Source organism: Orycteropus afer, unplaced genomic scaffold (genome assembly GCF_000298275.1).
Source record: "Orycteropus afer afer isolate SDZICR_OR568_19922 unplaced genomic scaffold, OryAfe1.0 scaffold00163, whole genome shotgun sequence".
Classification (NCBI taxonomy): Eukaryota; Metazoa; Chordata; class Mammalia; order Tubulidentata; family Orycteropodidae; genus Orycteropus; species Orycteropus afer.
In genome coordinates, this window is record NW_006921750.1 from 4,673,432 (window position 1) to 4,679,365 (window position 5,934).

General features: G+C 37.2%; 1 protein-coding gene across 1 annotated transcript in view; it reads left to right on the forward strand.

Moving 5' to 3' along the window:
• The window catches only part of NRG3 (neuregulin 3), a 2,137,828-nt gene that overhangs the window by 889,386 nt on the left and 1,242,508 nt on the right, over positions 1-5,934 (forward strand). The window lies entirely within an intron of this gene.

Consider the following 5,934-nt stretch of genomic DNA (forward strand, 5'->3'; position numbering starts at 1 on the left):
ACTCCTCGGAAGGAAGGTTGGGCAATCCTACTTCTGTAGTGATACTGCCTCGGAAACCCAAGGAGGGGTCGCTATGAGTCGGGGCCGACTCGACAGCACATAACAACAACAACAACAACAACGTTTATTGGATTAAATATTCTATCTTTTTTCTTTTCTTTTCTTTTCTTGTGCTTAGTTTTTAGTTGTCTTAGGCATAAAAATAAACCTGATCTCTGTTACTCCATTTTGGGCAGAGTCACAAATCTCTCATCATATGTAATTCATTTTATCTTTGCCAAATGACTTAACATACCTAAGTCTATTTTTTTTTTAAAGAAATGATAATTAAATTTATACCTACCTCAAAAAGTTGATTTAAATAATAGGTCTTATAATTCTTAAAGATTGCTTATAATATTACATGATTCTTATTAATTATTAAATACTAATAATAAAGGAGCTCTGGTGGCACAGTGGTTGAAGTGCTTGTTTGCTGACCAAAATGTAGGTGGTTTGAATCCATGAACCATTTTGTGGGAGAAAGATGTAGCAGTCTGCTTCCAAAAAGATTTACAGCCTTAGAAACCTTAGGGGGAAATTGGACACTGACATAGAGTGCTGGTGTGAGTCCGAATTGACTTGATGATAGTGTTGTCGCTGTTAGGTGCCAATCAGTTGGTTCTGACTCATAATGACCCGATTTACAGCAGAACACAGAAACACTGCCCAGTCCTACACCATCCTCACAATCCTTGCCCTTGGCTTGTGCCCATCTTTGAAGCCACTGTGTCAATGCATTTCACTGAGAATCTTCCCTTTTTTCATTGACCCTCCATTTTACCAAGCATGAGATCCTTCCCCAGAGACTGATCCCTTCTGACAACATTACCAAAGTACATGAGACAAAGTCTGACTACTTTTGTTTCTAAAGGGCATTCTGGCTGCAGTTCTTCCAAGACAGATTTGTTCATTCTTCTGCCAGTACAAGGTATTTTCAGTATTCTTCACGAAAACCACAATTCAAATGCATCAGTTCTTCTTTGGTCTTCCTCATTCATTGTCCAGCTTTTATGTGCATATGAAGCTGCTGAAAATACCATGACTTTTGTCAGGAACACCTTGGTCTTCAAAGTGATATCTTTGCTCTTCAGCAATTTATAGAGAGGTCTTTTGCAGCGGATTTCTCCAGTGCAATACAACCTCAGATTTCTTGACTGCTGCTTCCATGGGTGTTGATTGTGTATCCAAGTAAAATTCAACCCCTGACAGCTTCAATCTTTTCTCCATTTTTTGTGATGTTGCTTATTGGTCCAGTTGTGAGGATTTAACCTTTCTTTACATTGAAGTGTAATATGTACTGAAGGCTGTTGTCTTTGTTCTTCATCAGTAAGTGCTTCAAGTCTTCTTCACTTTCAGTAAGCAAGGTTGTGTCATCTCTATATCACAATTATTAATGAGTCTTCCTATAATCCTGATTTCGCATTCTTCTTTATATTTTCTAACTTCTCGGATTATTTGCTCAACATACAGACTGAATAAGTATAGTGAAGGGATACAACCCTGATGCATACCCGTCCTGATTTTAAACCATATAGTATCTATGCCTTTGTTCTGTTTGAATGACTGTTCTTGATCTATGTACAAGTCACCCTATGAGCACAATTAAGTGTTTTGGATGCCCCATTCTTCACAACTTTATCCACAATTTGTTATGATCTACAAAGTTGAATGTCTTTGCATAGTCAATAAAACATAGATAAACATCTTTCTAGTGTTATTTGCTTTCACCCAAGATCCATCTGACATCACCAATGGTATCCATTATTCCACACTGTCTTCTGAATCTGGTTTGAATTTCTGGCAACTCCCTGTCGATGTAATACTGCAACAGTTTTTAAAATATCTTTATCCAAATTTTACTTGCATGCAATATTTATGATATGGTTTGATAATCTCCACATTCTCTTGGATCACCCTTCTTTGCAATAGGCATGAATACAGATCTCTTCCAGTCTGTTTGCCTGGTAACTATCTTCCAAATTTCTTGGCATAAATGAGTGAGTGACTCCCAAGCTTCATCCATTCATCGAAAAATCTTAGTGGGTCTTCCATCAGTTCTTGAAGTCTTGCTTTTTGGCAATTCCTTCAGTGCAGCTTGGACTTGATGGCAGTAGGTTAGCATTATTAAAGTTAGGAAGAATTCCAAGGAAACATATTTGTTCTTTGTGGAAAGAGGAGTGTAGGCTGGTAGAAAGAGTGCAGGCCAATGGTATGGGAAATTAACACAAGCTAAGCACAATATCAGGAACTCTGGTGATGCTGTGGTTAAGGCATTAGACAGCTAACCAGAAGGCTGGCAGTTTGAAACCACCAGCCACTCTGTGGAAGAAAGATGAAGCAGTCAGCCTCCATAAAACTTTATAAGTTTGGAAACCGTTGTGGTTAATATATGTTGGAATTGACTTGATGAAAATGTTTTTTTTTTAATTATTTTTTTTAAGCAGAATGTCAGATAATATTAGTATTCTTTGACTCTAGATGGAAAACTGGTTTGGGAACAATATATGGGAACAGCAGCGTGATTATCAATGGTAAGTTCACAGAAAACAGTAAGAGCCTGGTAGGTGCCCTTGGCTTAACATAGACATTCTTCATGACATTCCAGACATGTCAATGGTAATGATTATTCAGTAGTAGAAGGGATGAACTTCATTTTGAAGGTGCCTTGGGCTATGTTTAAGAGAGTCTTGGAAAGGCAAATATTAAAAATGTTCTCCCTTGCTTATCTATATATCATCTTAGTCAATATGAATTCCCTTCATTATTTTAAAGATCTCACAGACAATGAAACCCCAAATATATTAGCTCTGGCATAGACAGAGATATGAGTAAGCTATGGAAACTGAACCAAAAAAATATAAACCACTGCTGTCAAGATGATTCAGGCTGATAGCAAACTTACAGGAAAAAGTAGTTTCCCCATCGGATTTCTGAGGCTATAAATCTTAATGGAGGCAGGCTTACACATCTTTATCTCATGGAGCAGCTGATGTCTTCTAACTAGTGACCTTTTGGTTGCCAATGAGCACTTTAACCACTGTGCCACCAGGGCTCGCTAAGGGACCCTCATTTCCCTGATTTCAAACTAATGATGCCTCAGCTATAACTCCATATAAAAATGCAAATGCATCTTTTGCTTTTATTCGTTTATTTTTATAGGGTGACTGAATTGTAGTAGATACGTGGGCTAGCATATCTGATTTGTAAACCATCCTTTCATAAAAAAGAATAAGTTCTTGGGAAATACTAGATTCTATCTCCTGAACAACATTCCTATATCCTTGCTTTATGGAAGTCAACACTCTGGCTCAGAAGTTAGAGAAGAAGACATTTGCTAGATATTTGTTATTGTTAGGTGCTGAGTCATCTCCGACTCATAGTGACCCCATGCACAGCAGAACGAAACACTGCCTGGTCCTATACCAGTTCCACAATCCTTGCTATATTTGAGCCATCACCGCAGGCACTGTGTCAATCCATCTTGTTGAGAGCATTTCCCTCTTTCCTTGACCTTCCACCTTACCAAGCATGACAACTTTCTCCAGGGAATGGTCCCTTCTTAAAAACATGACCAAAGTAAGTGAGACAAAGTCTGGACATTCTTGCTTCCAAGGAACAGTCTGGCTGCACTTCCTCCAGGACAGATTTGTTAGATCTTTTAGCAGTCCATGATACTTTCAGCATTCTTCACCAACACCACAACTCAAAAACTTCAACTATTCTAAGGTCTTCATTATTCATTGTCCAGCTCACACATGCATATGAGGTGATTGGAAATATCATGGCTTGTGCCAGGTGCACCTTAGTCCTCAAGAAGACATCTTTGCTCCTCAGCACTTGAAAGAGGTTTTTTGCAGCTGACTTGCCACAGTGCTATATGTTGTCTAATGTCCTGACTGGTGCTTTCATTGGCATTGATTGAAGAACTAAACAATGTGAAGTCTCTGACAACTTCAATCTTTTCTCCATTTATCATGATGCTGCTTATAGGCCCAGTTGTGATTATTTTTGTTTTGTTTATATTGAGATGTAATCTATAATGAAGACTCTGTTCTTCAATTTAATTGGAGATAGAGAAGGCTGTATTTTTACTAGCATTTTTTATCCAGGATCCTCTTTGAATATTTCTTATATGTATATTGTTAAGGACTAAAATCTTCAGTCACACCCGTCTAATAGCACAGTAGTACTCTGATTCAGTAGTTAAATCCATGTTTTTACTGATTTGTTGGCCAACCTCTCCTCAATCATGACTATAGAGGAAGGTATATTATATACCTCTACTCTTGTAAGCTCTCATCACTTTTGCAAATATGAACATTAGTTTTTAGGAGTTGCTGAATTCCTGTTTGTTTCATTTTGAATAGGGATGGGGAAACTGTACCTGCTTTGCGCTGATTTTAGGATGTTGAGCCATGCCCAATTAGTTCCGATTCTCCCGTAGTGCTTACATAGAGGCTGGTGCATATTCACTCGATAATATTAGCTTGCATGAATGGAGGACAAATGGCTCTTCTACAAGTGTCCATGCCAGAGTGAAGTCTCTGAGAACATACTAGAAGTTTATGAGCCAGAGTTTAAAGCTGGAATTTATTTACCTCTTCAGATTGCTTTCTCATTGCTTATTTTTGGAATTCCATGTATCATTTTGTTGGCACTTGTTTGGACTCTTTTTTGCCCACTTTTAAGCTTTACAAACTAAAGGAAGTTAATATAGAATGAAAATTTGAACCATTGCACATTCTCCCTGCTCCCAGAAGTGCAGGTGTAATGGAGAATAAAGCATAAAGCAAGTGGACTTCTAAGGGCCATTCAGCAGAGATGACTATTGCAGGAGTGTGGATGGAAATGTCAGCTCTTTCTGTTTTTAGAAAGATATTCTTAGAGTAGCTTCTTTCTGCCTTGGCTAGAGTCAAGGTGCTATTTTATTGAGGAGATGCATTCTGCTGAAAAAGAAGCTCTTTTAAAATAAGAAGCTGGTCCTATAGGAGAACAGATTATATTAATTCTGTGTTTATCATACTCTCCTGTAAAAGCTTTGCCTTTTATAGGCAAAACTCTTTTGCAAGAGGTTTCTTCTTTCTTTTGTGTCAATAACCTACAGTAAAGTTATAATAAAATTGCTTAGATTTTTTTATAAAATTTTTGGAAATTATATTTTAAAATTGCATTACTAGTTTTGGGAAGATAGGAATATAAGTCATTGTGACCAGGGGATGTAGAGTACACATTCAAACACCTAGTGCAAAGGTAAGACCATTTTCAGATCTCTTATCATATTTAGGATAATTTTAAATTATGAGACTAAATTTACTGTTCACATAAGATAATAATTCTTATTTCTTCAGAGTGCTTATTGGGTATATGATATTTTTCACTCCAAAACAAAATGTTTAAAATGCTTCCTTCTTGGCAATGCCACTTAGGTCCCCTGCCAAAGCTTTACTTGCCAGTTATCAGATAAAATACTCCCAGAAGCCAGAATTGATGAAAATTGGCAATACATTACACAAAACTAGAAATGTGCACTTTTGGCTTCTGGTAGAGTTCTGGTCCCTGGGCCTTATATAACTATGGACTGTAGCCACCACCCATGGATTTTCACTGGGAATCACATCTAACCTCTGGAGACTACCTGAGATACTGATTCTGTAGTGTCCCTTCATTCTTTCTCTTCCACTTTTCCATTGACTTATCAGGACAGTAATGAAAATATTTGCCCATAAGTATTTTTCATATGTGAGATGGTTTTCTAAATATAGGAAAGCCTCATCCTACCACCATGAGAATATTATTGGTGAGAACCAATATTTTTAAAAATATATTTTGTTTCATAAGAGTAAACAATGCCTATAATGAAAATTTTGAAAATTCTGAAAAAAAGATGATCAC